This window comes from Podarcis gaigeae, assembly GCF_964106915.1.
Source record: "Podarcis gaigeae genome assembly, chromosome: 14".
Classification (NCBI taxonomy): domain Eukaryota; kingdom Metazoa; phylum Chordata; class Lepidosauria; order Squamata; family Lacertidae; genus Podarcis; species Podarcis gaigeae.
The window spans coordinates 21,807,152-21,819,810 of NC_139690.1; the positions used below are offsets into that span (position 1 = coordinate 21,807,152).

Consider the following 12,659-nt stretch of genomic DNA (forward strand, 5'->3'; position numbering starts at 1 on the left):
GTTTCATCTATTCCAGATGAAGAGAATGGCACAGTGGGGGACAGCTGTTCAAAGGGGGTTGTTGTCTGAAGGTCATGGAAAGGATTGGTCTTATCTACTCCTACTACATTCTCAAAACAGCCCACCAGGACTAGCTATGTATAACTCTCATGAAAACAGCATTCAAGTTTACATTTTTTAAAGGATGAATCATGTGCTTATATTTCCTATAAGATGAACTCAGTTCATTTTGTGTCCCCTTTAAAGGTTGCCCCTTGGAATCATAGCTGTACCTCAGAGCTCCATTTATAATAGACTTTAAGATGATTTAGGCTTCAATTTTATAAGCATCTACCTTTAACCTGACTGAACATCTATTTTTTTCTGAGTAAGCTTGCACAAGATTGGGCTACCTAAATGGTTTTAAGCAGTAAAATTGCTCAAATCTGAAGACTTGCGACTGAAGGTTTTTATTGAGTTAAGAGTCTCAAAATGTCATTTGCTGCCCAAATGTGCAAAATACTTTATAAATCACCACAAACAGGGCTTTAATCTTTCATAAGGCAAGCAGAGACAATAATCTCAGGTGGTGGATGTGGAGTAACAGTGAACTGGCACGCATACACACACTGGAACCCACTGCTCATTTCTCTCATTGTCTGTTCAACAATGCCTGCCAGCCAGCCAAATTCTTTGCTGCGCCCTCCCCATCTTCCCTGCCTCACTCTATGAAAGGCAAAGGCGCTAAATAACTATAAAAATTAAGGCCATTTCTAGCCACCATAGTAGGAGCAGAAGCACTCTCCCAGGATCCTGCTGCCCCTCCTGAGTGAGGCAGGAAGAAGAGGAAGACAGAGAGTCAGTGCTGATGCTACTAATGCAGCAGCAAAAGGACAAAGCAAGCAAGCAGGCAGAGAGGCAGAGAAGTGGAGTGGGGGCAGCAGCAATAATTCCAGCAGTACCATCTCTTGCACCAGCCTTGACCACAGGATATGCAGATCAGTCATCCCCTCCCCACCCCCATGTTAGAGTGAAGGAAGCAAGTAGTCCAAAACCACACAGTAACAAAGCATACAGTGCTTGTAATAGATGATCATTTGTGTGCTGAAAAAGGCATTATGTGCTTGAACTTATTCTTCTGGCACAGAGCAGTAACCCAGGAAGTCTTCAGTTAACTATAGTTTCCTAGTTAAGTCTTAACAGGGAACACTGGTTATCAGACTCTGAACAAGTCTGGATCTTTAATCATGGTTTGAAGTTCGCTTCAGGTCATAGCTTGCTCCAAATCTGATAACCAGGATCTCCTAGTCCTGACATAATAGACATCTATGGTTGACTGAACATTTCTGGAGTCAGCTGCAGCTTACCAAAGAGAGAAAAGGCTGCATGTATGGGCACTGGACTAGACTGGACTGTGCAGTGCACAAGCAGACAGCTTCTTTAACCTTTCCAATGAGCTTGTTTTCCAATTGTAGATGTTGGGGGGGGGGGTTCAAGAGCTTATTGAGTTATTAAAAATAAAAAGTCCTGTCCGATACTTCACGTTTCAACTGTGCCACCACGTTCAAGTTCAATGGAGGATTAAGACTATGCAAGAACAGTATATTATTCAAATTATATGAAATTCAATCAGAATATTATTTTACTTTCCAAAGCATGCATTGCTTTGATTTCTACATTAGAATATGCAGCACAGATTATCCATTCACTAACACAATTATCACACATTTGAGCTTTAAAAATACTGTCAAAGCTGATTATGCTTTTAAAGTGACATGGGTGTCTGCTGCACACACTCATGGAGAATCCCAACAGGGCACTCCTTCCCCCCACTCCATCTCCCAGTCTATGCCCAGAAACAATGGGATCTTAGGGGATAGAAGGTCTGTTCAAACCTTCCAGATCCCCACTCTGCACAACACAAAAATACTTTTATACCTTTCATAAGAAGCACTAATTAGGTGCTTAAAATGAAGTTTTATAATGGATGTTCCCAGAAATTGAGTTTTATAGTTTCACATTTACATGCCATTATTGGTACCATACAGCTTAATACACATGAATTAAACTGTAAAAGGTGATAATACATGCATTTTCCAACATCATGATTTATGAGTAAACTCTACAAACAGATCATAGCAGAGATATACTATAGGCCAGAGGTCTTTGCGAATCTGACTCAGAAAAGGAAATCACTGCCAAGGGATCCAAGGCTGGCAGTACATCCCCTACTCTTTCGCTATCTGCTTGCTTGAAGAGCTATAGCAGCTGAAGCAATGACCATTAATGATTGGCTAGGAACAGCTGATATTACAGTCACAGCAGTCTACTATTTCAACTTGCATCAGCAATAAACAGGGGTTAGGGGACAGCATTATTCACTGTTTTTAAAAATGATTTTCTGTCTAACTCTGTGCATTCATGGAAATTGCATTGCTGTAAGTCATCTACTTTGAAATAGTTGTCAGTTAAATTGTTGTTGTGCTTTTTGCTAAACAGAGGTGGCTAAAATTATTATTATTATTATTATTATTATTATTATTATTATTATTATTATATTCTATAATATTCTATTATTAACTTTTATTTGTATCCCACCCTCCCCGGCCAAGATTTTAGCAAATCTTTCCTGTCTATCAGTTAATTACTTATCATGCAGTTCTGCAGCTTAGAATTTTTCCGTTTCTAAAAAGGCACTATTTCACAGAAGTACTAACCAAATGAATGAATACAACACCAATAAGTGACTTTTTCTGATGTGCTCAGCCTTCTTCTCACATTTTATATTCAATCAAGTACCAAAAGAGCAGGATCATGGCTAGTGACCCAACACAAACAAAAAAGGAGCCCCCTAGGTGGCTTAGCCTTCCGAGGTCCAGGGGAAGTGTACCTGGCTGCCCCTGACCCTGCCTGCTTTTGAGAATGTTTTCAACTGTGAAAAGGCTGCATTAAAAAAAATTGTATGTATGTAAGTTTCCCCCCCTTAAAACATAAAGTATGTTAACAGAAACGTGTGCTGTTGAATTGTCATGTCTTAAAATATTGTATTTACAAGTGTTCTAATAAAAATAATTTCTAAAGTTCAAACAAGTCAGGAACGTGCATGCACACATATTATGTTTATTATTTATTAAATTTGTTTACTGCCTGATACCTGTAGACCTCAGGGCAGCTCACAATATATAATCACAATATAAAAAACACAAAATACATAATCAAAACAGGAAAAAAACAACCAAATAATCTCCACTTCCACAACGTATTTTAAAAGGGCATCAGATGTCAATCAGCCAAAGGCCTGGTTAAAGAGGAATGTTTTTGCCTGCTGCCTAAAGATGTATAAAGAAGTTGCCAGCCAAACCTCCCTGGGGAGAGCATTCCACAAACAGGGAGCCACTGCAGAAAAGGCCCTTTCTCATGTTGCCATAAACAGTGCACATTAGATTATCATGGCCTTCCCAGAGGGCCCAGGTATTACCAAGTCAAAGCAATAGGATCCAGGAGCTATTGTGCTGTATATCACGACAGTTGCCCTTGAAGCCCAAACACATGATTATGTTCTCCTGCTTTAAGTTCTCCCAATTAACACTGTTCAATTTAATGAATATTTATTGTTCCACCAACTAAATATCAGGGATATTTACTTTCTCTCTCACTGAAACAGTAATTTGTTCAGTAGCTACCAGCCCTTGCTTGTAGTATATTTTGGATCAGTCTTCAAGTAAGTGGTCTTGCTTAGCAGCCTGGTCCAGAGAACCAAAACAGAGATGCCTCTATTGTCTAAGCAAACGTAAATATGCTATGCTTATTAACTACATGGATCACATGGTTTCGGATTATGCTTCTAGTTTGCGTAAAGGCTCTATTTAGTTACAATCCTTATGTTCTCATTGTAATAGCAACCAGTAATGTTTGCTCCAGTAATATAAGCTTCAAAATAGAAATCCAATTTAAAACAAGTCCATTTTCTGGATAATGATTTAACTCAAGGCAATTTAAATATCATATTTCAAATACAGCCAATTGTGACATGATGCAATGCATTCTTTTTCCTATGTTGCTTCTGGGATTCCTTGTTCATCCTAAGAACTATTACCACAGTTCCTCTTCCCCAAAGCAGAAGAAAATTAAGGTTAGCTGTTAGGCATGTTTCCATCAGAAAAGAATGTACTGGAGTCTTATAAACGTTGTTGATTCTTTTAAAAAAGAGAGAGAAAGAGAGAGGGATTGCACTTTCTCCAGCACCCTGGTTAAAGAAAGAGTTTTGATTAAAGCAACATCAGCCCTATTTCCCAAACACCTCTAATTCTACAATGCTGTTCTTTTTACTCCTTTGTCACCATACTGGACAAAGCATTTTATTCTATTTTATATTTTATTTTATTTTATTTTATTTTTTTAGGAGCTACAGCCTTCTCAACCTGCAAATTCCAAGGTAACATAAGACAAAGAGGCTGAATCGCTCCCTAGAGTCCACTGTGCTTCAGCAATTACCAGGTCATACCTAAAAGGAAGCTTTGCTTGACAAGAAAGCATGGCTCATGACATCACCTTACTGTTGTTGCATAGCCCAAAATTTAGAAAACGTATTTCATTCCTCTTGGCTATTAAGAAAATGTTACAAAGAGTGGCGGATTTTAGAGCCATCAAGGTACAGTATCAACAGGAGTCTTGCTCTGACAACCACAGTTAATTTTCCCTAGTATATGATAGTGCAGTCCTTTAGAGTTACTCCTTGCTGTACCATAGTTCCCAGAAGTCTCTACAAGGGGGGGGGGGGGGGGCAAGAAGCAGAGAGCTAGCTGTGTTAAGATACAAATTAGAACTGTTACAGAAAGAAAGACAGTAACAGTTCACTGCCTAAAGCGATTTCATAATTAGACAAAACTTAAACATGCAACAAAGAATTTCCAAAATTATTACACCCCCACAAAAGATGGATTACGGAAGAAGCAAAGCAAAACAGTGTATTTTTTTTTATACCGCACAAATTATGAAGTTAGATTTTTGTACTTAATGTCTTTTTAAGAGTAAGTACTGCTATTAAAAATTATTACTTATTTACTAAAAAAAATTTTAAGTAATTACTAGTAAACTAAGTCCTTTTGAAGTACATGTTTAGAAAGTCTGCAGGGTCGATTTCATGTCAACTTTCACCTCAAAAAAATCATTTATTCTCCTGAAAGAGCAAAAAATTCAAACAGGAATTGACAGCTTGAAGCCAGCTGACAAAATGCGGCAAGTAATACTCTAAGATGCAGGTGCAGTTCCAATTGCAAGTGTTTATAAAGCTCTAAGCAAAAACAGGACACATCAGCTCCCTTTCACAAACAATACTGGGTAGTACGGCAGTTAGCGTCAACGTACCTTATTTAAAAGTTACTCAAGTATCCTATTAAGCACATTCCATAATTCACATATTCAGAACTGATATGGACAATATTGCTATGTTCAATTCTGGCAGCATAACATACTATCAAGTCAAGGACCAGTATTAAGGATCTGCTGTGCTAGGTTGACCCCTAGGTCAGTCTGACATAACAGGCAGTGTGTTAGCAGTGCAGGCATGCAAGACAAAATAAATGTTAAGAACAATATTTTGGACAGTCACAAGTCAAATTTATTAACTCTTAAGTTATTCATTCCAGACTTGTAACCATAACCAACTTGAAAGGCTCTTAACAATTTTGAATCTTTGCCTGAAACCAAGAGCTCTGATAACCTTGGAAAACACACTTTGGTCTACTGTAGGGCTGGGCCAGGGATTGACTAACTAAGGCCCGGGGGCCGAATGTGTGGACAGTCTGGGAAATCAGCGTGTTTTTACATGAGTAGAATGTATCCTTTTATTTAAAATGCATCTGGTGGTTATTTGTGGGGCCTGCCTGGTGTTTTTACATGAGTAGAATGTGTGCTTTTATTTAAAATGCATCTCTGGGTTATTTGTGGCACATAGGAATTCGTTATTTCTTTCTTTCTTTTTCAAAATATAGTCTGAGGGACAGTGGACCTGCCCCCTTCTGAAAAAGTTTGCTGACTGGGCAATATATGAATATATTTTACAAAACTGGTTTAAAATCCGTATTGTGGTAACAGTTTCATAATATTTGACATGGTGATCTATCATGAATCACAATGTGGGTATGTACAGTGGGGATGTGGGGAAAGCTGGTCATCGCTTCGCTCATTATTCCTGCCACCCCTATTGCTTTGTACTAAAAAACTGATGTAAATGGGCAAAGGTATGTATCAGTTTTAGAACCCTGAGTGGTAGCATTTGCCAGGACATTACCTCGTTTGCCTTTACATAGTTCTATCCTTATATCAGACGTTGTGATATATTGGTATATCATTAGTTTACTGTTCAACGGATTGATCTTGTGAGAGCCCTCTCATGATACCTATTGATTTTATTTTTGGGATTGGTCCATGTTATTCCCATTGCATCCTGTGTTCTGTCTCAACCAGGAAAGATGGAAATGTGTGAATATCATCCCATGTGCACCTTAAACATTCAAGAGGCTGCCTCACTCTCAGCTTCCTTTTCCTATCCCACGTTCCTTTATTTTCCCACTGTTCAGGTGTCTGATAGTAGTACTGACCCCATTACAACTTAAGTCAGGCACAGTATTGTAAATTCATTGTGAAAAATTTAAGATTTTGCAGTGATTATGTATGTTTCAGCTATCATACATACTTCAGCAATCATCTGTTTTAAAGATATAGTGAGAAACATTTTTTTTGTTTTCACTATAGCTACAAAATAGATCCATTCTGAAAACCTTAACACACTATTATAAAAACGGGAGTGCATTGAACTGAACATTGAAGCTGAAGTTCCAAATGCAACATTAATACACACCCTTCACAACCAGTTGCCAAGAAAAAATACAATAGGAATCTAAAGCTTGGAGAAGATGTAAAGCATTCTATCCTTATTTCAAATACGGGGAAAAAACCACATCTTCCAAGACAGAACTTTTAATCCATGCAGCCATGAAAGTGGGCCAAAAGTACTTAATCCCATTTAGCTTAGAAACACCCTCACACATGGCTAGAAATATTACTTTAATACATACATATTCACATTCTGAAAAGCTGCTGCTTCCTCCCATTTTCATTTTCTGCCTCCTGTACCTATAAGAGCAATTTTTTTTTCATGCAGCTATTTTTGTGCAAGAGCACTTCTACACAAAAGAGCTGTGTAAAAAATAATAATACCATAAATATGCCTTCAACAACAGCAGGTGAAAAAGGTTGGGCTGCATCCTTCCTTTGGACTGATAGAAACAACATGGGAGTTGGGGTGAGGTAATAGATCGCATCCAGCAAAACGTCACCACCCTTCTAAAGCCTACCCACAGAATGTGGTCACTCAGTCTTGTAATGTGTGATTTTATATTGGATTTTCTTCCCCTATTGGATTATTCAGAGACTGGGAATATCCAGATTGGGGGAGTGGGTTACGGACTGCTACTTGGATGAAGAGCACATCATGTGGATTCTACACACACACACACACACACACACACACACACAGTGTTGAAATCCACATTATCTCCAGCATGGATGAGTCCTAAGTAAAGTAAACAGAGAACTGTTACCCCTTCAACTCTACAGTAGAACAATGCCATATGAACTTTTGACATGCACAGTTGACCTCTGAAGATCTCTGCCACTAAAAGTAGCACTGATTGTACAATTTGGGGTTTTTTTTAAGTGAGACCAACAGATGGACAGTTCTCAAAAATGCAGAAAACTCAGTTTATCTACTTTAATGCTTTGGATTATCACCAATATTTTAGTACAGGTGTAAATGGCAGAGAGAAGCGCAATACAGTACTAAACTAGTGGGATTTTTTTATAGAATTTATACCTTCTTTTCACTATATGTCTCAAAGTGGCTTACAGAAAATAATAAAACATAAAAAATTAAAAAACATAGAAACATTAGAGCAACTCCAAGTTAATTGTGTATACCACAGTAGCCTAAAGTCACAATCCTGTGCATGCTTACCTGATAATGAGATTCATTGAACTCAGTGGCTGTTGCTACCAAGAAGACATGTACATAATTGAGCTAAAGGGGCAAGGTCCCAGTGATCAACAGTTTTGGCTTGGGTGCCAAGAGCACCCAAAATATCAAGATCTCTGATATGCTCTATTGGTGTGCAAAATCCATGTCATGTTAGGATCAGGCCAACAGCAAACCGAGTTATCTAACCTCACAAATAATTCCATTTGGACTGAGAACAGGGCCACAGACCAGTTTATATGTTACAACTGCCAGATCTGCACCAGCAACTGATGCCCTTGCAAATGTCAGCTTTTCCTAGATGCTGTACAAAAACCTATACATCCACTTTGCAAATATACCCTATGAGAGCTGCTAACAATGTTGTACTACGATACGACTGCACATACCTGTATGGCACACCAGTGGCCGAAAAAAAGGAAGGAGCGGGAACAATCACTCTCTTCAAAACAAAGACTTCCTAACCTGACCGGAGAGGCAATTCTTACTCCTCATAAGCAACCGCTACATTAACAAGGACCTAAGCCTACATTTTAGTCCTGTTATAGCAATTCTCATCAGTTTATAGTATGAAAAATAATTATTAAGAAGTGTGACCACTATGAGCTAGTGACAGTCAGTCACCAGTACTCCATATATTGATAATTACAGCTGTTTTAACCTCTAAAGAAGAGGTTCCTAAACTGTGGTCCATGAGTATCTGTGAAGAATGGTGGGAGCAGCAGCTGCTCCATCATTCTAGGAAACTGGTGGTCCATTTGGAAGGTTAGTGGGACACACTAGAAGTGATGGGGTAGGAGAAACTTGAACAGAGTGGAAAGGATTGGAAAGACAGAGCATGAGGCAAATCCATATCAATGTTTTTCTGTGTATTTATTGATCTAACCACTATTGTATTTTTATGCTCTCATTATAATTGCTAACAATTCGATTGCTAGAATAAACAAAGGCAATAACAGGAAACTGTCTAGAACCTGGCAGAATAATCCCATTAGGACATACTTTTGCTTCTGGATTTCATTAAGTAGTTTATACCCATGTAAAAAATGATGCTACAAAGTTGAAGTATTTTAGTATCTCAGATAAAAAGGGTCATTCATCACCATTTCCTCTTCCTTAGTGCATGCAAAATCTAAAAAACATATATTATTTCTCATTTTCCTCTTCCAAATGAAGTCTACTTGATTGCTGTTTCTGTATATGTATTTGTGTATAATACCATTTGCTATTCTTGATAATGTATCAGTAAAAATCTTATACTAGAGGTTTAAGTGATAAATTGGCATGAGGTAACTAATAAGCATTTTCCCTCTTTAGGAATTGTCACAATAGTAGTATCTAGTCATGTTTCAGGTATAATGTACTGTTCCTCAATAGTTCACTAACTGATTTCAATGGCTGGTTTGACTAATATAGAGGAAAAGATTTTGTAATAACTTGCTGTGAAGCCATCTGGATCAAGGATTTGATTTCTTTTGGCATTAAGCAGGGCGTGTGCATGTATGTGTGCAAATCTGTTCATGGAAAAACTTGGACATCTTCAAACAGCTTATTAGCAAACAACTTATATGGTGGTAATACATTGATGGCATCTTTATGGTTTAGCCCAATGGTAAAAAGGGTCTTAGGACAATTTTTTTAAAACTACATCAATTCTATACACCTATCAACTTAACCTTCAGTAGCAACACTGAAAATCCACACATCCCTTCCCTTGGATGTCCTTCTCACCATTAAGAACAACAAAATAGTCACTAAACTCTGAAACAAACCCAGTAATGTCAAAAAATACCTATACCAGGAACGATGCTAAGCAAAGCATTTTTTTTTAATTGTCTACAGCTTGGCTCTCAGAATCAAGCACACTTGCAACAACAAACAACAATATCTAAGAAGGATCAGTGAACACCTTCTGCCTAGAGGATATTCTCTTCTTGTAATTGATTTCTTTCTTGTAATTGTACTTGCAGCATCCACTAGGCCTCCATCCTGTCTAGAAAAAACCTCCTCCATCAAAGTAGGTGTCAATAAACAATGAACAACATGTCCTATTTGTGGTAGCTGGGAGACGCTAGATGGAAATCTATCACCTGGCGATCAGAGAACGCTACCCATTGTTGGCAAACTCTGAATGTCTTGCTGAAGATGTCAACAAGCCTCCTATTAAAGCAATTCACCAGCCTCCAAGTCTTCACAAACTCTACTTCTGCCACCTATCAGCAATTCTAAATTTTGTCCTTGTAATGACAATTCCTGTAAAACCTGTGGAGCTGGACAGGATAACACAGAAGGGAATTTTACATACTCCTCCTTAAACGGTGGGAGTGAGATAGATTATTTATTATGTAATCACAAATGTGCCCCTTAACTAAGAATTTTGCAGTGGGAGACCAACTGGAGAGTGATCATCGGTCTTTGTGACAGGTTTTTAGGATATGATGAGAGGCAGCAAAGGAAGTACAGTCTGAAGTGGGATCTCAATATCCAGTTAAAAGTAGAGGAAGCTCTACTCAGTGAACAGATTATTAGAAATAGACTACTGTAGGGGTTGGCAACCTAAGGCCCATGGGCCACAAGCAGCCCATGGGGGTCAATTAACTGGCCCACGAGCCATCCCTGAACCAAGCTGCCCACTTGGCAAGTCCCCGTGCTAAACTGCGCTAAACTGGCGCAGCACAGTGACTCGCTTCCACGTCGCTGCAAATTGCGTCTCCGCATGCGCAGAGGCCGCAAAATGCACCTGCGCATGGGCATATGCCAGAAATCGCGTCTGCGCAGATGCCAGAAATCGTGGGCGTGGGCACAATCCGGCCCACAGAGGGATCTCTGCTGGAGTGAACTGGCCCAGGTGAGGTAAACCTTGCCGACTCCTGGACTACTGGGAACAGAGAACTATGATCGATAGCCCATCTATTTTAATATTGTGCAATATGCAGGTATTATTTATTCAAACAACTTGCCTTACAAGTCAAGCCATCATCCTATGTAATGGTTTGATGCAAACTGTACACAGGCAAGACGCGATCTTTGCATACTGAGCAGGCAAGTTTGGTAAACCAGAGCTACTCCTCAGTTTCTGCTGCTAAGGTTACTCTTCAGTTGACATAACTGATCTCCTACCAGGAACGCCCACAGCTCCCCTGTGGGAAGAAGCTGGAGTAATGCCAATTTTATATTTCATTTTCAGGGCAATTTTCTCTTATTTTTTAAAAAAATGAGATAAACAATAAATGAACTGGTTAAAATTGTGTATAATAGAGCAGTCTCAGTCATCCTCCACAAACACCTGGACAGCTAACAGTAAAAGAATGAGGACACATGGACTAGGCCCAGCACCTTTTTTGCGGCTGAAATCCAACTTAGCCATTACAATATTAAAGTGTGGTTCCAATACCTGTTACTGAACAGAACATGAATGCCATTACTTTATCCAGATTTTCTGATAGTTTCACCACCAAAAACTCACGCCGCAGGGAAGAGAAATACTTGCCTGAAGTAAATCCACATTTTCTCTGCAAAGTACTTTCAGGCCCACATTTTCAGACTATGAAGCCAATTGCCTGGAAGGGAGATTTAAGAAAATCCCCAGAGATCAGTGTTTTGGCATATGCGGTAGCCCTTGGATAGAGGATGCCACACACTATATGTATACTGTAAGCTGTATAAAATACCTAAGCAAAGATAGAGAAAACTTTAGTGGTGGCTGATGCCCTCAGTGGTATAGATAACATTTAATATGGGTTTTCCAGTACAGAGAGGTCTGTAATGTTTAATACAGCTAAATTCACAGTGAAGGCTACCCAACTTAGACAAAGTCATGTGGCCTCTCTTGGGAACTAATATTTTTCTTTTTAAGTGTGTCTTATTTATTGTATAGGTCAAGATTTTACTGTTATGCATAATTATTAGGAAAATTTATGCTCATGTTTCTTTTTGGGTAACATCTGTATTTGGTTGCCTTTTTAATCAATTTGGTTCTGTATCACCTGTGTGTATTTCATGGAGGCAGTTACTTTCAATAGCACCAGGATTGCCAGTCCTGCAATCTATATTACCAAGTACAAAAACCAGGATGTCATATTCAGTATGTAGGTATAACCACAACTGACCTTTGCAAACACTTTACGAACCACAAATGTGCAATTTTATTGAATTAAGTGGAACAACCAGTTGATAAAACATTTTAGTTCTGAGAACCATATTCTGTCTGCTGTATCAATAACTACAACAGAGTTATCAACTGAATGTACAATGTTAGCAAAGAAGAAAAACTTCTGGTTCTCCACAATGGACACAGTAATACCACACTGTTTCAACCAACATCACTTAGCTTCAGCAAATGAAGTCCCTCTGAACATTCCATCTTCAAAGCTCTGTAATTGCCACTTTGGCAACTGTACCCTCTCATTTTTATCAGAGCAGTTGACAAAGGCTGAAGCTGAAATGTTTTGCCACATCAATGAAATCTGTCTTGTTATTCATAAACATACATGCCTTCTAACATTTCTTTTTCTGAAAGTATTTCACGCCAACCTTCAATTGTTGCATCGTGGCGTCTTAATTATTTTTAATAATTGTGGCTTCTTTATTTATTTTTTAATAATTAGACTACTTTCTCTTTGTTTGTTTTGTTTAACACAATGCC

At 38.6% G+C, this 12,659-nt stretch overlaps 1 protein-coding gene across 16 annotated transcripts in view; it reads right to left on the reverse strand.

Annotated features, from left to right (window-relative positions):
• MEF2A (myocyte enhancer factor 2A) overlaps nucleotides 1-12,659 on the reverse strand; it is an 87,351-nt gene that overhangs the window by 66,422 nt on the left and 8,270 nt on the right. For 3 of the 16 annotated variants that reach the window (XM_083713186.1, XM_083713191.1, XM_083713190.1), the window contains exon 2: nucleotides 11,505-11,574. The exons of 10 other annotated variants lie outside the window; for them this stretch is intronic. The gene's annotated coding sequence lies outside the window, so the exon portion shown is untranslated. Of the gene's footprint in view, nucleotides 1-7,058; nucleotides 7,117-11,469; nucleotides 11,575-12,659 lie in introns of those variants that run through there. 3 more of the 16 variants (XM_083713187.1, XM_083713194.1, XM_083713192.1) reach the window with 3 other exon arrangements.